Consider the following 22,409-nt stretch of genomic DNA (forward strand, 5'->3'; position numbering starts at 1 on the left):
GTGGGGTACGATTTTAATTTTCACTTCAAAAGTATATTTGCCTTATGTTATCTTGGATCAGCCCAACTTCTTTCTGCCCTGTGGCCTACAGTGATATTATCTTACTTTAGAGATTTCTAACTTTCCAATATTCCTGAGAACTTAAAACTCTTCCCCAACTAACTAGTTACAACTAGGCAACAAAGATTTGATTTGTTGAAAGATCCTAAGGAATCACAATACTTTCCTGGCACTTACGGTGTATAGGAAGAGAAAAAGTGGGGATAGTAAATTATTACCTGCCTCATCAATAATGTTCCTGTTTGCCGAGAGCAAAATGATGGCTTTTAAGGATTTACATCTTGGAATCTGGAACCATCATGGACACTGCAAAGCTGGTAGACTGGGTTGCCAGCTGTGTTTTCCAGCTCCCCCGTCCACCTATCAATCTCCTCTCTCATTACTCATCCCTCTAAGAAATGGAATGGGGCATCAGAGAAAAGGCTGACTAGTCAGTTATTAGCTCAGAATTGACAAGAGTGAGACTTTCTGTTGCAGTATTTAAGAAATTCTTGGGGTGGGGGAGCACCCGGGTGGCTCAGGTCATGACCTGAGGGTCCTGGGATGGAGCCCTTCATCCAGGTCCAAGCTCAGTGGGGAGTCAGCTTGTCCCTCTGCCCCTCCCCCCACTCATATACACACACTTTCTCTAAAATAAATAAATAATATCTTAAAAAAAAAATACACACTCTTGGTTAAAGATAAAATATGTAAAACCCAAGTTGAAGATTGAGACTATCAGCCAAAGTAATAACCCCTAATATACAAAGGATGAAAACTGCTTCTTGATTCAAACCTCACTTAAATAAACATCCTTAAAAGTATGTATATATGTGTGTGTGTGTGTATGTGTGTGTGTGTGTACATATATATGTATATAAAAGGAAGAGAGAAAGTGGGGATAGTAAATTAATATACATAGAGAGAAACATACCCTCCCTTATCTCTTTGGCGTGAATTATCAGGCGATCATTTAATGCATGGGTCAGTAACCTACAGTCCTGTTCCAAATACAGCCAGCCACCTATTACCGTAGATAAGTTTTAACTGGAACACAGACCCACCATTCATTTACATGGCTATTTTTGTGTTACAAGGGCAGAGCTGGGTACGTGTGACAGGGACAGTTTGGTCTGTCTTGCCTGAAAGATTTAACATCTGGTTCTCTATAGAAAAAGTCTTCCAACCTTTGTATATTAGTCAGAGTTCTCCAGAAAAACAGAACCAACACACACAACACACACACACACACACACACAGAGAGAGAGAGAGAAGGGGGCAGGGAGTGATTGATTTTAAGGAATTGGTTTACAGGATTGTAGGGGATGACACGTCTGAAATCTGCAAAGCAGACTAACAAACTGAAAAGCCAGTAAAAAGTAAATGTTGCAATCCTGGGTCCAAGGCAGCCTCAAGGCAGAAATTCTTTCTTCAGGGACGCCTGGGTGGCTCAGTCAGTTAAGCCTCTGCCTTGGCTCTGGTCACGATCCCAGGGTCCCAGGAAGGAGCCCTGCATCAGGCTCCTGCTCAGCAGGGAGCCTGCTTCTCCCTCTGCCTGCCATTCCCACGGCTTATGTCCTGCTCCCCCTCCCCCCTCAAAGTAAGAGAGACAGAGAAATTAATTAATTTCTTCAGGGGACCTCAAACTTTTCTCTTAAGGTCTTCAAATGATTGAATGAAGTTGGTCCACACTGTGGAAGGTAATTTCCTTTATTCAGAGTCTGTTGGTTTAAATGTTAATCACATCTAAAAAACACCTTCACAGCAACATCTAGACTGAGACTAAACAAAACAACTGGCCACCACAGCCTACTCAGGTTGAAACAAAATTCGTAATCAAACCCTGAATTTAAAATTGAGTTTTTTTCTCTGGAAATCTACTAAGAAGATATGTGTTCATCTCTTACATCAGTTCTTAAGAGAAGGTTATTATTTATTATATACTTATAACTTGTTATAAGTCAATCAATCAGAACTACAGCTAGCAACTTAACTACAGTACATCCTTATGCATCTGCTAGATAATAAAATCACTTACCATACTCTAAACACCTGGCTACCAATAATCCCACCCAAATTAAGTTTATTTATACACCAGTATGATTGTTTAGGATGCTATCAAATCTATTCTCTAAAAAAGCTCTAAAAATATTAGAGCAGATTTAGTCTTATTGATTTAAATTCAATCTTGATTTAAAGCAGGGGATCATCTCAAAGATCATTCTAGTCTTATATTTTTAGGACTGATTTTTTAAAATTTGGCTTTGGTGATTATACATTAAGAGCTGGTTGTCAAAAATGTATCAGTTGATAAAAAAACAGTCCAGCAAACTGCTGGTACCTTAAATCTTGTTCAACTTTGAGTCATGAGTACATCCAAAATCCAAAACTTCAGATACTAAAATACGCCCTCATAGTAGGAAAAAAAGTACTTCCCCCCCTTAAATTAGCAAAGAACAGTTATGTAATTGTTGCTAGAACAATGTGGTTTTTAGGTACTTTCATTGCAAATGTGTTTGCTGTGATCCTTCTAGTTCTTAATCTGAATTTTCTTTTTTCTTGTCTTTAAATTCAAACTCTTTTTTCAGAGGAATAACTTACCTACACTGCATATACACAATAATTTTTCATTATAAATCCACAATACTATTTCCAAATTCAGTTCGACACAGATACATTTCAGCTCCATGTATGCAGTCTGATGATGAAGAATGCCAAGAACAGAAATTTGGTTCTAATGAATGAATTGTAAGGACAACTTTATAGCCAACCTCTGGTTTGGGGGGTTTTTTTGTTTGTTTGTTTTTTGAATTCTCTCTTTAATTCATTTACTGAAAAACAATCACTAATTACACTATGCTGGGGCGCCTGGGTGGCTCAGTGGGTTAAGCCTCTGCCTTCAGCTCAGGTCATGATCGTGGGGTCCTGGGATTGAGCCCTGCATCGGGCTGTCTGCTCAGCGGGAATCCCACTTCTCTCTCTCTCTCTCTCTCTGCCTGCTCCTCTACCTACTTGTGATCTCTCTCTCTCTCTGATAAAATGAATAAATAAAATATTTTTAAAAAAACTACACTATGCTTATATTATTGAGGATAATACGGCAAATATTATTTCATCCCTCTGCTCAAAAAGCTTAAAGCTTAAGAGATCATCTTAATTCGAAGTTAAAATGAACAAAAAACAAGAACATGGTTATTAAGGCATTCTTAATTAAGCAACGGAAGCAGCCCAAAGTCACAAAATTAAAACAAAAATAGTAGTAGCAGAACAAATACGTTTTAGTATCTCCCATCCTAACAAAGTCTCTCCTTTGACCTCCTGTCTGGCTCCTATCCCACTTTTCTGGCCTTTTCACAGGAAAACTGATTTTAACAATCTTCCAAATGCACTGTCTCTACCTTCTCCAGCTTCCTCTTAGTCCACTCAACCAACTCTAGCTGGACTTCCACCCCTGATCCCACTGGTATCTCTCCCCTTAAGGTCACCAAAAACCACCTTTACTGCTCATTCTCCATACTCAATTACTTTAACAGAATTAATGATGCTCTTTTGTGTGTGTTCTTTGATTTTTTTTAAATTTTTTAATAAACATATAATGTATTTTTATCCCCAGGGGTACAGGTCTGTGAATTGCCAAGTTTACACACTTCACAGCACTCACCATAGCACATACCCTCCCCAATGTCCATAACCCCACCCCCCTCTCCCTCCCCCCACCCCCAGCAACCCTCAGTTTGTTTTGTGAGATTAAGAGCCACTTATGGTTTGTCTCCCTCTCAATCCCAACTTGTTTCATTTATTCTTTTCCTACCCCCCAAACCCCCCATGTTGCATCTCTACTTCCTCATATCAGGGAGATCATATGATAGTTGTCTTTCATATGACTTGACTTATTTCGCTAAGCATAATACCCTCTAGTTCCATCTACGTCCTCGCAAATGGATGGAATACTATGCAGCCATCAAAAGAAATGAAATCTTGCCATTTGCACTAATGCTCTTTTTGAAACAGTTTGTCGAACTCACAGGGAATTCTCTGACTAAATTGGCCAATGGGACCACTTTGAAGTAGGATCCTTTGTCCTTTAGCTACTTTCCGAGAAGCTGTGGCTCATTTTTCAGGTATTACAGATCAAAATTTGGGTGGAAAGAGGTACATGACAAGTCATTCCCATGAATACTAGTGACTCTGCTGCCAGACCATTTTAATGACAGACTCAAGAAAATATACTACTCAGATCAATATTTCCAGTTGAATCCCAAGTGTATTCTTTTCCTCCTAAGAAATATTTTAAATTAACTTTCCTTAAAACAGATCTACTTATATTTTTACATCCATATCAAACTGTGTTTTCCTTCATTATTCTCATATGTCACTGTAATTTTATTGACAACTGTAGTCCCTCCCTTCCTCACTAACCTCACCTCACGACACTCCCCTTCCTGTCAATATGCTTCAGCCACTCCAGGCTGCTTTGTTTCTTCCTCCTTCTTCTTTTTCTTTCTTTCTTTTTTTTTTTTTTAAGATTTATTAGTTATTTGAGAGAGAGAGAGAGCATACTGCGGTTGGGGGAGCAGCAGACGAAGAGAATTTTCAAGTAGACTGCTTGCTGAACTTGAGGCCTGATTTGAGGCTCCATCCCATGACCCTGAGATCATGACCTGAGCCCAAACCAAGAGTCAGATGCTTCACCAACGGAGCCACACAAGCGACCCTAGGTTCTCTTGCTTCATGAATGTGCTAACATTGTCCCCTGTCTAGATCCTCTGCACTTGTTTGGTAGGGAGACCTGGACTCTGGTCCAATCCTCCCAATAGGTGTGACCTTGATCATGACATTCAGCTCTTCTGTGCTTTGATTTTATTGTTTAAACAAAAATGTGTACTTTAGGGCGCCTGGGTGGCTCAGTGGGTTAAAGCCTCTGCCTGCAGCTCGGGTCATGATCTCAGGGTCCTGGGATCGAGTCCCGCATCGGGCTCTCTGCTCTGCAGAGCAGAGAGCCTGCTTCCTCCTCCTCTCTCTCTCTGCCTGCCTCTCTGCCTACTTGTGATCTCTGTCTGTCAGATAAATAAAATCTTTAAAAAAAAAAAATGTGTACTTTATCTTGACCGTTCCTCTGGCTCTAAAATTATCCTCAGTACTACTCTGATGTATTATGAAAAACCATTGACTTTTACAAACCAAGGGCAAAAGTCACTTTCCAATTTAGGGGGTTTACAATTCAGGGGGTTTACAGGAGTAGTTTGGTCAAGGACAGAGTGGTAGTTTCTGAACAGAAACACAGAGTAAGGGTAGGGCTTCATAATGAAGAACTTCCCAACACATGGCTTCCAACTGGAATCCAGACTAACATCCCAATAGCCCTAACCATACACATCATGCCAGGCAGGCTACGTTCCTCACTGGATCGTCATAAAACTGGATCTTTAAAAAGTCATTTTATAATAAGAAAGCCATGATCTCTTTTAAAATTTAAACCAATAGCATCATCACACACACACACACACACACACACACACACCAACAACAACCACCACAAAACAAAACAAAACCCAAAACAAAACAAACAAACAAACAAACAAACAAAAAACCCTTCCCATGGGTTTGCACTGAATTTAAAATAAAGTCCAATCTCTTTACTTAGGTCTCCAGGGTCAAACATGATCTGGCTCCTACTTACCTCTCCACGATCACTTCTCATCACTCATCTTCTTGCTCCCTAAGCTGCAAAGAGGCTGGCCTTCTCTTTCTAGAACAACGAAACCTCGGTGTCTTTATGCTGTCTGAAAAGCTCTTCCCCAGCTCCATTCTTGGCTAGCTCCTTATCATCCTTCAAGCTACAATTTCAATGTCAGTTTTGCACAGAGGTTCTCAGGTCCAGTCTGCCCCTGCTCTCATTATGATATACTGTTTCTTTCTTAGCACTTAGCAGGATCTATAATTATTTTCATTTGTTTCTTTTCTGTGTCCCTCCCTGAAGTTTGAATACACTGGCTCTGCTGGGATTGAGGTTTTTTCTTGGCCAAGTTACTTAGCCTCTCTGAGCCTTATTGCAATATTTATCCCATTGGGCTGTTTAGTTAATCAAACTAGGTAAGGTAAGTAAAAGCACCTAGAATAGAACCTGGCACTAAATATTAGGGGCTCAATAAACGTTAGCTGAATATGGAACATAAATATGACAAAAGAGGAAAGTGTTAGGAGTTCCCCAAAGTTTGGTGTTAACTGTGTTATAAACAATCTGGAGAAAGCAGTAAATGGTGCTTTTTTAGCTTGCAGGAATGCTACAGTTTTCTAGAGAGAGCAATACAAAGTCAGGGAGAACAAACTGCTGGAAGACTTTTGAGTGTGAATAAGCAAAAAAAGAAAAATTCAGGTGAATTACAATGTGGGCAATTAATATGAGAAAAACTAAGCAAGTGATTTCTTTTTTAACTATAGTTTCTTTCCCTACCCCTTCCAGAGCTCCTTTCTTTTTCATTTCTCCCCACTCCCCATGGCCAGTCAAGGTTCTGATAGAGCCTGGCATGTACCAGATTCTCAGCATGAGGAGCTGTGTCATTGTGGGGAAAAGTCAGACTTCCCAGGTGTTTTCATGCATTCCTCCTGCTTCCAACCCAGAATTTATATCTAACAAACTATACTGAGCTAAACTATGTGCTAGAAATGAACAAACAACCATGCAAGATGGTTGAGGATTCCCTGGAGAACCTTTCCTGAAGAATGGCACAATGCAACCTCAAAGACAAAAATGAACCACAGTAAGTCAGACAATTGTAACCAAGATACAGGAAGTCTCTTATACAAGACTAGGTTATGGTCCAAAAGATTATGCAAGACATTTGTCATCTGGGCGCTTGGACCTCCCAACTGGCCAAGGAAAGCTTTTCTGATGCATAACCCACCTGAAACAATATTGCAAAATTATAAGTTAAAAGTGTTACACAAATTAGCTATTCTGTGAAGGCAAGGCTTTTGAGTTTGCAACATCCATACTCCTCTCGTCTCCTCAGCAGGCTTTCACACCTGTTTTCGTCCATGAACCCCTGGATCAGTCAGCTTGGGAAGGCACCACACTGAGTGCCTTCAACACCACACAGCCTGTTGTTTCTCAGTTCTGGAGACTAGACGTCCACAGTCAAGGTGTTGGAAGCATGGATCCCTTCATAGGCCTCTTTCTCCGGCTTGTAGATGACCGTCTTCTCCCTGTATTTCACATCTTTTTATCTCTGTACACATCTGTCTACATCCACATTTCCTCCCTCTATAAGAACACCAGTCAATGTAGATAAGGACCCACCCTAATTAACTTCATTATCTTACTTAAATATTTCTTTAAAGACTCTATCTCTAACTAGAGTCACATTCTGAAGTCCCGCAGGTGAGGATTTCAAGCTATGGCTTTGGGGGAGACACAGTACAGCCCATAATGCTCTCCAGAATAAGACTGGAGCTTGAGCAGGGTGAAGACCGGTAGGGGTGAGAGGGCATCTGCAGGGCTGGGGGTGGGGCAAGAGTCAGATGTCAGGGAATGAGAAAAAAACTAAAGGAAGGGATATAGTTTCATAGTTTCTTGCATGCTTACTATAGGTCGGAGATTGTGCTCAATTTTTTTCCATGTTTCTCTCTTTGAAACCTTACAGCAATCTGTAAGGGAGGTATTATTATAATTTTAAAAGTTAGGAAGACAGTCTTACAGAGGTAAAGTAACTATTCTAATGTTACTCAAGTCATAACATATGGAGCTAGGATCTAAATATAAGTCTGCCTGATTCCAAAATTCTTTCAAGGATTCCATGTGGCCTCCCGGGCTCTGCCTGCACCCCATGGGCTTCTCTGTCCAGGCAGCCATCCCTTCTTTGCTGCTCTCAAGCCCTCCTGGCCTGTTTAATACCACACTACCCCCCGTGACTTCTGATTCAGGATACACTGGAGAGCAGGGTTTAAAATGTCCTCTTTGCCACATCTCCTCCAGGAACTAAATGAAGCATAACCTAGAAACAGATCATTTTACAAACTTTGGACACAAATTATTAAAATATTTGGTCACAATGGGGCACCTGGCTGGCTTAGGCTGTTATATGCCCAACTCTTGATTTTGGCTCAGGTCATGATCTCAGGGTCCCTGGGTCCAGCCCTGAGTTGGGCTCTGTGCTCAGCTGGGAGTGGGCTTGAGATTCTCTGACTCCTCCTTCTCCTGCCCCTCCCCTACTACCATGCTGGTGTGCTCTCTCTCTCTCTCTTAAATAAATAAATCTTAAAAAATATATATATATGGCCATATTTCAGGGCAGTATATGGAGCTGGGCTTTCTGAGCTCCAACTTCAGTAACTGGGGAGGGAACAGAGCTTTGGGTTCCTGGGATATAAGGGAGATGCGGATACAGGAAAGATTAGTAGGAGACGGGCCAGAGGTTTGCTGACCTCCCTCCTCAGCAGTAGAGGGAAAGAAAGATCATTCTTGAGGTCAGCACTGTGCAGTGTACACACTCCTAAGGTACATCTCACACTTGTAGAAACTGGCAATGAAGAGAGATGGAACATTCACCCATTCTGAAATCGTAATCTGAGGCTCTTACACTTACCCAAATCTTCCAAGTTTGAAGTATTTTTCTCTCTCAATAACATTTTTTTTAGCAACTTGACCAAATCGTTGTTCCAAACATCTAAAACTCTACAGAAACAGACAGTGTAAAATCCAACTTCTCCAACTGAAAGCTGTGGAACATAAACTTAAGTCATTAAGAATGTATAGGTCTTTCAATATGTCAGCTTTGAATGGGAGATAAAAATTGTGTCTCTTCAGTATGGCCCACAAAAACTCCCTGCCACTTTTCCCTTGGCAAAGAGAAGGGCAATTCCTGAATCATTGACTGTACGAGGCAGTGCAGTTAAATAAGGAAATCTGATCTCAGGGTTGGTCTCTTGATCTTAGTGTCCTCATTTCAAAGCTTACTCACAATGGAATCCTATAATCCCCCTGTCTCAAATTAAAATAGAAGAGATTCCTGCTACCAGCAAGCTGTGCAGGTTTCAGGGGAGATAACTTGACTCATCCCATTAGATAGAACTGTCTGGGTCCTCCCTCTTCCGCACATGGCCGCAATCCACTCCAATACCTACAGTGCCTAGAGCTTTCCAAGACCAACTGCCTATCTTTCCAATTCCAGATACCCTTCTTTCGCTTGTGCCTGGCAGGCATGACCAACTCCTCCGAACCATGCAAGTATGCAGTGAACCCTACATCCCAGCAAAGTTCTACCTGGTTCCCACATGACGGCTGTCCACTGTGAAGGACAAGATCAAACAGGGATTTTTAGATCCTGGAAACATTTCCCTCATTAGAACCAAACTTTTAGAATCGGAAGGACCTTAATGATTATACAATCATCTCTCTTCTACTTGTATGTCCATATTTCCTCATGGGTAGCAAACAAAAATGCTACTTGTATTTTGCTTATGTTAGCATTGAAAAATATGTATATGATAAGATGGGAAAAAATTGTAGTATATTTTTCAGCCTCATTAGATCGATCTCATTATCTGGTTTACTCAGAATTATCACAGAAGACAATACCGAAGAGTGCTTTCTTTTCATTACCAAATGCTGGCTGTCTGATTAAGTAGAAAAATTAATGCTTCTTATTTGCTTCTCCAAGGAAACAGACAACCTTCGAAACCTCCCTGGCTCGTGGCTATGTGTCAAGTACTATCTGACCAGGGTACATATTACAAAGCGCATATAACACATTTAAAAAATAAACCAGTATTTCTAGGTCTGTGCAAATTACTTGGCACTTAATGTAGAACCCCAGAGGAAGGTACTGTATAAAGCTGTCATTCCAACCTTTGTGTCTATGATGTTCATCGGAATAGAATTTACAGCAGCATTCCTGAAGGGATAAGCCACAAGATTTAAAACAACATTAGCACCAGCAATAATTACTGCGGTGTTGCACAGGGTCACAGTATCTATTAACACATGCGAGAGTACCAAACTGCGTATCATCCTTCAGTACTGAGTCACCGCGAAGCACTATTTTCTTTTGTAACGTAACCGTCACATATTCATGGAATAAATGCACACACACAAACTTCCTTCGATCTCAGCTTGAACGAGGGGTCTCCTTCTCACATGCAGACCCTTGCCCTATGCTGCATGTCCCACAGTGCTAACAGTCTACCGCACTGTAACGGTGGCAATGTATGTTCCGTTGCTGCAAATTTGGTATAATCTGATATAAGCATAAACTGGCAGCCCACACACAGATGAAAAACTCACACTGCCTCTGCCGTATGATACAGTATATTACAAGAGCGCAGTATTATACAAATACCACCTAATTATACGGTAGATGTATTCATTAATGTAAGTGGGAAGTTCCAGAATTTGTGTGCAGAGTTGAGTAAGAGAGTCATCAATATTTGGACTGGGTCTCTTCCTCTGCTCATTGTATGAGCTGCTTCGTGTTTCCTGCCTGGCTCTCTCCCCAGTTGTACGTACTGATTTTTGCTTCTGTTTGTAAACCATTTTCATTTACCCTAGCTCTGCAGACAATCGAACGCCTTGCTATTCGTGTGTGAATCGTGCAGTCCCGTACTGTGGATGGGGACCCAGTTCACGAGGAATAGCACAGGTTACTGATGCAACCACAGAACCAAGTAGGCTACCCCCACTTCTCCCCACTAGCTCAGGTACCAAGTGTGTGCGCCTTCTATACTTGTGAACATGTTGCTCTTTAAAAAGATACAATGTCTGCCAGTGAGGAGTGGTGCTCTGGTTACTCAGAAACTGTTGAATTTTAGACTATGTACAATAGGCCAGCAACTCTTAACATTTCTGCCTCGGGGATACTTGATGGCCCGCATTTCATGAGGGACACACTTTTCAGTAATGAAGCCTGCCTCATGGGCAAAATGGGATCAGTCATGATTCCCAGACCACCACATTTCTGCCGCACCGTTAAAGCACAAGGTAGTTAAAAACTGCTACAGTGACATTGGGATGGCCCACCTAGATAACTCTGGAGACTTTCAAATTTGGATGTTTACAAGGGCATATCCAGGCTTCTCTGGAATCACACTTTCAACAAAAATCAAGGTTCCAGGAAAACTGTATGGTGATCCTTAAAAAAAAAAAAAAAAAAATTGAACCTACAATTATCATATAATCCAACATCACTCTTCTGCGCACATACACCTATAAGAACTGATTCAGGGACCTGAACACGTATCTATTTGCGCAACCACGTTCGAAGCAACATTAAAGGTGGAAACAACTGGGGCACCTGGGTGGCTCAGTGGGTTAAAGCTTCTGCCTTAGGCTTGGGTCATGATCTCAGGGTCCTGGGATCTAACCCCACATCGGGCCCTCTGCTTGGCAGGGAGCCTGCTTCCTCCTCTCTCTCTCTGCCTACCTCTCTGCCTACTTGTGATCTCTCTATCAAATAAAATAAATAAAATCTTTTGAAAACAATGTAGATGCCTGGCTAGGCTTTTCCACTGAAGTGCTTCATTCATGAGCCTTCCCAGCTTCTCAATGCCTGAGATTCAAAAGAATGGTCAAGTAAAATGACAAATTCCATTCCTTCTTGACCTTTTTAGTCAATAAGAATTAGAAGCAACTGGGAATGTAAATGTGAGGACATCAAGGGTCTTGGAAATCCACTTCATATGTATATCTGTCTTGGATTAATAGCCTTTACTCAGAGTTAAATTATGTTCAGCATGCTCTATTTGAGAAAGGTCGGGGCAAGGAAAGGGGGAGCTGAAACATTTTAGAAGACCTTTTTTTTTTAATCTAAAAGGGATTAAAAAATGTCTGTGCTTCACGGGGAGATTTCAGTTATCTGAAAACTATTAAAACAGGGTTTGAGTACTTGGTACAGGTGTATCTCACTTATTTTTAGTGATTATTTTTATATTAGTGCTAATATTTAATATATTCTAAATTATTTTTAATGCTCCTTTAAACTTTCAAATGGATTCTACAATTCATTTTATCTAAATCTTTATTATAGATGATTACATCTCAATGCCCAGAAAGGGGAAAAAAAAGCATCTTCTTGTTGTATTTGTGTATTAGTTTGCTAGGGATGCCGTAACAAAGTGCTGCTGAGTGCAGGACCTAAACAAGAAAAAATCTATTTTCTCATGGTCATCTTCCCCCTGTGTCTTCACATGGTCTTTCTTCTCTGTCTGAATCCAAACCTCCCACAATCGTATGGTGTTAGAACCTATCCTAATGACCTAATTGTAACTTAACTGCCTCTTTAAGGTTCTATCTCCAAACACAGCCACCTTCCGAGTTACTGGGAGTTAAGGTTTCAACATGAATTTTGGGCGGGGTGGGGGGGGATTCAGCCCATAACCTGAAACCATAGAAATACTACAAACTTATTCATGAACATCTGATTGATCAAATAATAAAAAAGTAAAATAGATAATGCTGTCATAAAGGATTCATGTTCTTTTTTTTTAGATTTTATTTATTTATTTGACAGAGAGGGAGAGATTGAAAGAGGGAACACAAGCAGGGGCAGTGGGAGAGACAGAAGCAGGCTTCCTGCTGAGCAGGGAGCACCGCGCAGGGCTCCATCCCAAGGTCCTGGGATCATGACCTGAGCCGAAGGCAGACACTTAACGACTAAGTCACCCAGGCTCACCAAAATTCATGTTCTTGGATGCTTAAACTGTCTACTGGGCTCACAAAAGGCCCAAATAAGTTCAGTTGGCATTCCTTCATTTAAGAAAAAGGAAATATTACGTGCTATGTGCTGTCCTCTTGTCTCAGGACTACAATGTTAATCAGACATCGTTACCACTCCATGAAATTTTCTGTAGATTATCTTTGTATAATGAGAAAGTTAAGCTTGCCTAATAGAGTAAAGCCCTTTTTAATTTGGATCGAATGAGTTCAGATTTCCCAGCAATCCACACACTGGTATACATGTTTCTTCTTGATAAACCTTTTCCGCTTGGGGTCTCAGAGTATGGTCAGTAATAAAATCAAGATAAAAGTTCAATATCCACATCACTAAATTCTCAGGCCTTATTTCATTGGCCATACGAGTGTATCGGCTGATTCCTCCTTGAGCCTCCTTCCTCCTCGGGCCTCAGGACACGGCATTCTCAATTTTCCTCCATTTCGTGCTGGTACCCCTCATCTCCTGACCTCTCACTGTTTTATCTCTGCTCACTTTCCATGTATTCCTTTGGTGGGACAAATGTATCGAGCATTAATTCTTTAAATCTACTTTTATGCTGCAGACTCCCAAATGTATTCCTCCAGTCCTGACTCTTCCCCAAATGCCAAGGTTATACATGCAACTGCTCACTCAGCATGTCTATTTCAACGTCAACATACCCACGACTGATCTAAGGTCACCTCATTCTACCTGCAGCTTTTCCATCTTGGCTGATCGCCATCCTTCCGAGTGTTTAGCTGAAAATACTGGAATCATTTTTACTTTTTTTCCTTTTCTTCACAACTCACATAAGTCTGTCTGGACATTCTGTGGTCTCTCAGAATGCATCCAGAATCCTCACTTCCTCTGCTCCCATCCTGGTGTGAGATACCACTTTCCTCGTGTAGATTGATGAAATAGCCTACATTACTCAGCAGTAAGTACCATCTTTGTAAACATAAACCCTCTACTACTCAATATCCTGCAGCAGATCCTCCTCTCTCTGAGCACAGCCACAATCTTCACAGGGCCCTTTGAGGCCCAATATAATCTCCGTCTTTACCACGTCCCTGTGACCTTGTCACCTACTTCCCTTGCCCTTGTTCCTTCCACTGCAGACAAAATGATTTCCTTATTTGTCCTCCAACATGCATGCAGACTCCGGCCTCAGGAGTCTCCCTTTTAGAAGGACTTGAGATGGACCTGAGATGCATTTCTTCTCTGCATCAACAATGGTTAACCCCCTCAGCATCCGTGCTCAGATTCCAGGAGCACCCTTATTGAAAAATGCAAACCTTCCACTGCCCTTCCCAATCCTTTCTGCCTTGCTTTTGGTCACGGCTCTTACAAGTGATAAAAGCTACTGACCTATGTTTCTTACCTGTTCTCCCCAACCCTGCAACTAGAATGTAAACTCTAAGAGGAGTTAATATTCTTGAGTGAATGAATACATTACAAGAGTATTAAATAAATTATGGATGGTTGAAATGCACTCAATTCTTGGATTTTGTAAATATTTGTTAAAATGTGAGTTATGGAGGGGGTGGCTATAATGAATCCCTATTCTTTACCCTCCTCCAACTAGCATCCTGCTCTCAGTTGTTAGCTTTGAGTTTGTTCTAGTCCTGGAATAGGCTGTATTTCATTACAAATATGCTATGATCAAAACCCCGACTAAGTCCAGCTGGTCTCGGTGCTTTACCCCTTCACATTAACTGACCTCCCTGGAGATGTCCTAGAGAATCACCAGTCATATCCCATCAAGTACATAATTCTCTGACTTCCTTTCTTCCTAAAACATGTCACATGGAATTGCCGACTTAGAAATAACTTCGATCACAGATTAGCCCCTGCAATTGACAGCAGGCTTTTGACCTTAAGTTTGGGGCTTATAACTGAAATCTCTTTCATTCCCTGTAAGTGGTGTCTGGTGTCTCTCATGAGAGCCTGACATCAGCTGTGTTGGAACAGACTGCCCTTCCCACTTGTACCCCCAATGTGAATAACATGTACAGTATAGAGATGATATTTTAAGCCCCACTATGTTTCAGATACTTACAAATTTGGTGAAAAGCCACATCTCACAGTGAGCTACCTGCCACTTTGAGATGACCCTTGGGCCCCCAGAAGGATCAGGGACAGATTCCTGTCTGAATTTTAAGACACCTCATTCTCAACATACCCTTCAAATAGGGTGAAAATCCAGTTTTCACAGACTGCAATTAACACAGAGACAGAAACTTGATTTTATATCTATATAAGAAAATATATAAAACCATGATGAAGCATTTTAGTTCTCCAAATTTCACAAAATTATAAGCAAATAAATCTGTAAAGTTCTTGGAAATAAACGAGCTGCTTTTTTTTTTAACAAGGATTATATCTATTATAAGATGATCACGAAGATAAACTACCTTGAAATGACTGTATTCTTGGGATATTGGTTTTAAAGGAATTTTTTAAAGGTTTTTTGTTTATTGGTGCTTATTTTGCTGATGCACTCCTTTGCACCATTCTGCTCCTCCAGGGTGGCAATGCTGGCAAATAAATCCAAAGAGGTCAAACTAAGTACAAGAGGAACGCTTCACTTACACTTCATGAGAGGAGAAATTTTGGGATACCAGGGAGAAACACTGGCAACGAAATAAAACTCAATCATCTATAAAAGCACTTCTCCTTCATTTGCATTTTTAAAATGTAATCAACAACATATCTAAAAGGAACTACTGTCAAGTACGCATTTTAGAGTGCAGACACGTGCTGAGACGATCAATGCAGCACATATTTTTGCTCAAGACTGCCTCCCAAATAAAAATGGGTTTTGTAACATTTCTGGCACTAATATTTCTAATTGAATTTAAAAGTCGCAGTTAGGTGAAAAGTCAGATTAGGAAAAATGCTACACATATGTTTCAAAATGTGACAGAATTTTGGAAAGGAAAAATTTCCAGCAATCCTAGCTCGTTACTTTATTGCTACCATATGCTTCTTAAGAAATCAGGTCACCTACCTCCTCCCTGCTGCCCTCGCCCCACCCCTTGCCCTGCAAATTCCACCCTTTTGCACTCTCAGCATTTGACTGAGGTAAAAATGAAGACATTACAATAAAATTACCCTAAAGGGAATTAAAAGATATCTCAACAATTTTCTAACAGACTATGAAAGAATTAATTCAATTACGTTCTCCTTTTATTATTAGTTCCCTGTGGTATCTCTAAATAGTAAGATAAAATCACATGGTTCCACATCATATTAAGACTGTCTTTCTAAATTATCTTTCTTTGGAATACTGTCTTCCCAAGGATCCATGCCGTGTTCTAATCTATCATTTTACAAGCTAGAAACTGTATTTCTACAGTCATAATAAACGGTGCTGGAGCCAAGGGGACTCACGAACTCACCCTTCCTAGAGAAAAGAAGGCTGACAGATGTGACACAACCATCAAAATACAAGAAATCGGCAGCATAAACTAAAAAAAATGTAAGTCATGGGTCCATTTTTTTTAGATGAAAAAGGACAAATTTTCCATCAAGATGAAAAATAAAAACAAACAAAAGACATTCATGAGAATCCTCAACCATGCTAATCTGTGGGATGCGTGCGTGCGTGTGTGTGTGTGTGTGTGTGTGTTGTCTTCCTGGCACTTCTTCCCACCATGGAGGCCAAAAAGATCAAACACCTGTTCTTGCTGAACCCTGTTGCCCGGGACATGGGCACAACAATGTCAGCTCAGCCAGCTGATGCTCCTGGAATCATCTTTACAAAGTCACAGAGAGGAGTGCTCTGGGATGGCCAGACACCAGAGCGGCGGCTCTTGCGAAAGACCATTCCTCTGGTATAATGTCATCCACCTCCTCTTGGCCTCTGCTTATTTTCTAAGCTCTGTCTTCTAGTCTTTCCGTAGATTCGATGAGTTGTTTTCAGGAAGTTCGCTGCTTCCTCAATTTCACCCACCAAATCACAGACCCTGGGCTGGGAGCAAAGTAAAAGCTGCCCTGGCATCGGGTACAAAGGAGGGAACAGAACAACCACCTAGTTCATAGCAGGAGCAAAAATTGCTGGTTGTAATCTTACTCTGAGATATTTACATGTGGTATGATTTATAACATAATTAGAAATTCATTACTCCTGAAGTGCTCTCCATCAGCTTTTTTTTTTTTTTTTTTTACCTACTTCATTGATTATTCTTCTATGCCAGTCCAACAACCAATTCACAGGCTCCTAGGAGTGGTATTTTGTTTTCCATTTAGGCTTTCCTGCCTCTGTGCTGTGGGAGTGGCATTCTGAAAGGAAACAACCCCCTCTCCTTATGCCAAAGTCAGAGAGAAGGTTTCAAGGTTTCCCCCCCAACTCCTCCGGAGGTAATTTTTTTCTTAGCTAATAGGAAAAGATCTCCATTAAGTTTTCCTCTAAATCACCTCTGTAAAGGAAAGTGCCTGGCGCAAAACAGGATTCAATAAATGCTTTTGAATGAACGTTCCTCAAACCCTTCTGAAGCTGACTTCTTCCTAACCTTGTGGAAATGCACCATCTCTAGAGACAATTAATTATCGTGATTTAAGAAACCATCCCTTTGGTTTCTGTTTAATTACTGGAAACACTGGAGCCCATATTTAACCTAATGGCATGGATGACATTCTCAGTACGCGTTGGAAACGAAGCTTTCTATAACGAGCCTTAGTTTAAATTGAGTTTTTACTACAGGATTCTGTTCTTTTGCTTATTTACATTATCCGAGGGCATGTTCTTACATTAAAAATGGATTGAATAAGACTTGCCAAAAATCACAATGAGATCAATTCATTCAATAATTATGGAGCTCCTCTGCATGCTAAGAACTGTGATGATTGTTTGTTGTCTCTATTCTGTAAGATATGTTATCTCTAATAGGACGTAATAGCAAATGGTAATGCTGCATTGTCCAATACATCAAAAGAAAAAGAATTCTCTGACACACTAAATGGAACCAAGAAAGCATTAAGCAGTCTTCTCTCCTCCTGCTTTCTCAGGGACCATTTATATTAAAGTCAAATGGTAGACAGCACAGATCAAAATTTGAAGCACATCCTATCCTATACATTTGGGTTAGATTTGATGAAATGTTGAGTTTTTATGCCTCTTTCATATAATTTAAAATCTTCAAAATATTTGAGAATGTCAAAAAGTCCAGAACTGATATATTTTGCATCATTATTTTCAGCAAGAAATGATTTCTTAGTCATTTAGGCATTAAACATTTATATCAGTTTTCTATGTATGTACCTTCTATGTCATTTAAAATTATTTTAATTATTATGGATAGTAACACTTGTATTCCCAAGATCATCTGTCTGCAGTTTTTTCAAAAGAAGCTTTAATTTCCTGGAAATTTTTTAAAATGATAGTTTACCAATAACAAGAACACACTTCCATCTCTGTCCAGCTCAAAATTTAATTCGTGATGGAAGTTAATTTAGAGCCCTGTTCAGTCTCCATCCTTGAACCTGCAATGACCTTGAATCAATGGTGGATCATTGCTTAACAGTATCCTAGTATGAGATGTTATATATTCTATTCTTATGTCTGTTTAAACGAAGGAAAACATAACTGTATCTCTCCCAAATTGATCTCGAAGTACGTACACTAGCTCATTTAGCTCTTGAACATCTTCAAAAATCACTGTGTAATGTAAGAGGCGGCAATCATTTCTGAGGATTGTTTATTAATAAAGATTTGCAAACCTGTGTGTACACACCCCGTATTCTAAGGGGCTCACTTCTTAACATATTCCCGAGTCAGCAATCTACTGCCTAAGGGCCAAGTCAGGCCTGCCCACTATTTTTGTAAATAAACTTTCCTTGGAACCCCGCCATAACCACCTGTTAAGGCACTATCTATCACTGCCTTTTTGCTACAGCAGCAAAGTTGAGTGGTGGTAAGTATGTGGCCCAGACTATAAATCATTCTAAAACTCTGAAATCATGTTGTAAAGGCTGTTGCCTCACTTTCGGTGCTGGGTCAACCCATATTCAGCAACAACAAAATTTAATAGACTTGCTAAATAGTCCCAGTGGACTAGAGAGAGCTGGGGGAGGGCACTGAAGGGAAAGGGGGACACACGTTTTTAACATTCGTACCACAGCAGCTGAAGTCACGGCTTTGCTGGTTAATTTGGAGGACGGACACAGGCTTGACCATTTACCCTCCTCTACAAAGACAGGAGGGGGTTGGTCTAGATAATCCCTAAGTTTGTCAAGCTTCATGGTTGCTTCAAATGACTTAAGGAAAGCCATAAGCAAACTCAGAACCATGTGAGCACACAACCGGAGAGTAACTGTTTCGTGGCACCTGCTTAAAGTGAGGGCGGAGAAATAATATGGGTTGGAGCCACGGAAGCCAAAATGGTAAAATGAGGCTGTGTGGAGTTTTCTTGTACTATTCTTGAGACTTTTAAGTTTGAAAAGATAAAATAAAAAGGTAGAAAAAAAGTTAAAACAACTTTGAATGTTAGCACTTTAACGGGAAAACTTCAGTTACTTCTTCAACAAGCAAAGTTAACAAGGTCACTGCCCTTAATGAGTTTGTAAAACCTATAAACCACGTTGAATACGTCCACTGAACCAACCACGGCTGAGACTGCAGACTGGCCTTATTCCAATTCAGCATCCCAAAGCACCACCTGGCGAGTTTTACCCTTTGAACTTATCTAATTCAAATTAACTAAAGGGGTGAAAAGACAGATGAGACACAAAAGAAGCTGGGCGGAGAGAGCAGGAGGAGAGAGAGGGAAGGCAGGAGGGACAAATAATATGAATAAAAAAAATCATAGTTAATCAACAAACTATATTATGTTCTGAACTGTTCACAAGTATTAGCAGAACTCCTCCCTATTTTCTTGGGTAGACTGGAAAGAAACTTAACCAAAACACTTGACTCTCATACAACATATAGGTGTATCCCATATATTTTTATATACACATATTCCAAGAAGAGATAGGACTTTATAATTTCATAAAATACAACCACTAAGCAAACATCATGCTAACCGAAAAAGTGCCTAGAGAGCCACACACATTCACATTGTTAAATATAGAAACTAACTGTAATGAGAATCATTATCTCCAGTTTCCAAGGATACCGGGATAAGCACTACTCCTAAATTGCAGTTCATTCAGCAAAGGGCACAAAGTAATTTATATTCAGGGTCATCCTCAGCTGACAGCAGATGTAAAAGGAGGACTAGGGTAAATCACCCTGTTTATTTTATTCTATTACCTATTTCAGTTTCCAGTCACCACCACCCTCTGGTCCCACCCCTGGCCAATGTTTTACAGGTGAAATTTGGAAAATCTGATTGTAAATAGCAACTTCTAACAAAAAAGGAATCCACAAAGGACAGGGCAGTCTGAGATGTGATTAATGCAGCTGGTGGGGGGCGGGGGTTGGCTAGTCATGGGGGTGGAGGTAGGGAAGGTTGGCATTCCCATTTGCTTTGTTTATGACAAGTAGAGGAGGCTGGTTTTGTGTATCTGTCATACTAGCCGCCATCTTTCCCAGGGCTTATAAAGGAACTGTACAGTTAATTTCAACTTCCTACTCAACCAAGGCTATCTATCCACACTATTAGAGCTTCCCACCCCAAACTACCATAGTTTCTAGAATGAAATTTGTTTTTAATTTGTTCTGTTTCCTAGACGCTACAATCTAGACTTTCATATGATTACTATTTGTTTCTACAGTAATAAAAATATGAAAACTACTTTCTGACAAACTCAGAATTATTGCCTCTGCATCTTGTTTTTTTCAGGACCATTTCTAGATTGCTTTCAACATGACAGGCATCTTACCAGGCCAGGCAGGTGGCGACAAGAGGCGATACAAGACTTCACTTTTTATTTTTATTTTTTTTAAGGATTTTATCTATTTATTTGAGAGACAGAATGAGAGAGAGCATGAGGGGAGAGGTCAGAGGGAGAAGCAGACCCTCCCGCAGAGTGGGAGCCCTATGCGAGACTAGATCCTAGGACTCTAGGATCATGACCTGAACCAAAGGCAGTTGCTTAACCAACTGAGCCACCCAGGCACCCCAAGACTTCACTTTTGATCAGAGGTAAATAATAATAGGCCATGTCACTTAGGCAGTTTAAAAAGAGTCAAAATTTCACTTACTAAAATGGGGATATAAATTTCATGGATACATGAGATTTACCTTAAATTTCGGGGATGTATATATAAAAATATGACCCCAAGATAACTATGATTTTCTATTTATTCTTCCCCTATGACCTATCTATCCAGTACAGTAAGACCTCCCATGTCTCACATTAGCCAGGACAGAGGGAGTTGCAAGGAAAAAAAGCTCTGCCTGCCTTCATATGCTTCCTCCTGGTAGACATGAAACAGTGTATCAGCCCAAGCTTCTTAGCTTAATGTGATAATATAGGAAAATAAATGCCTTCCCTGACTTCCCTCTTTTGTACTAGTTACAATAATTGAAACTGTTCACTGCTTTTAAGAGGGCAAACCAATGCAATGCAATGAAGGTTTCTAGTAGTTATGTAACCTATAGAGCATATCTCAATCAGACAAGCTGTTTTGATAATAACATTTAATACAAAAATTAAACATGTTCCTGAAAACCTTTTTTCTATACACTTTGGATGACTTGAATATAACATATTTAGATATTGCATCTTGACGATTTTAGTGCAATCCAACCCTATTCTAAAACAGATTCACTTCTTTTGTCCTGAAATCATGTCTAAATTCAATAATATCACACCTAAATACGATATCTTAGTCTCAATTCTCTTGAAAGTTATGTCAGTAATTACTTGGAGGTATTATTGTGATACCTGTTTCTCACAAGGAGCAACATTTGGAGGTAAGACGGTTTCAGACAAGATTCCATGTCTGAGTCCTGAAGTTCTGAAATTCTTTGGTTGATAAGGTTCAACTAAACTGTTTAACCTCTATCCCTGTCCCACCCAAACCTGGTGCTGGGTATGGCAAAAACATAGACACCTTCTCAGGTGAAACACCAGACACAAAAAGCAATCAGAAATCACTGGCAAAAAGGTCATCTTGTTTTAACACGGTTTCTGATAGCACAGGTCAGCTTTCACAAACCTCTGAAGGTAGAAGCCTGCTTACATTCAGGAACAGAACTGTATTCCCTATTGTGCATACTGAACTTTTATTTTCTTCTTCTTCTACCTTTAGCATTGACAGTACCCTACCCACCAATTCAGGAGCCTAAAACTTGGACTTGAGCCACTTGGCTTTCTGGATGAAAAACAAAAAAACAAAACAACAACAACAACAAAAAAAACCCCCAAACCTCGGAGAGTCACTTTTTTTCCCCTCTAGTATTGCAACGTCTAAATGATAGTCCTGCATATTGCATGTCTTTGAAAAGACTTTCTAATAGCTCACCCACCTTCACCTCTTTTTAACTAGAAAGTGTACAACTGGCAATCCCCAAATCATCAAGGCAGCAGAAACGCCCCACAGCGCTGTCACAAATTTTCAAGAAGTGGATTAAGGACAACCAGCGAAAGATAGCCCTGACACCGAAGGCCGAGGCCACCATCCCCCGCGCGGGTCTGGCGCAGCTCGAATCCTGGGCCCAGCCTGGAACTCTCCAGCTCCCACCGCAGCCTCCCCGGGCCTCACTTCCCCACGGAGGCTGCCGGCGGCGGAGA

The 22,409-nt window shown here is 40.5% G+C and overlaps 1 protein-coding gene across 3 annotated transcripts in view; it reads right to left on the reverse strand.

The window, feature by feature from the left end:
* The window catches only part of ZDHHC2 (zinc finger DHHC-type palmitoyltransferase 2), a 73,811-nt gene that overhangs the window by 50,649 nt on the left and 753 nt on the right, over nt 1-22,409 (reverse strand). The gene's annotated exons all lie outside the window — the stretch shown is intronic.

Source organism: Neovison vison, chromosome 11 (genome assembly GCF_020171115.1).
Source record: "Neovison vison isolate M4711 chromosome 11, ASM_NN_V1, whole genome shotgun sequence".
Lineage (NCBI taxonomy): Eukaryota > Metazoa > Chordata > Mammalia > Carnivora > Mustelidae > Neogale > Neogale vison.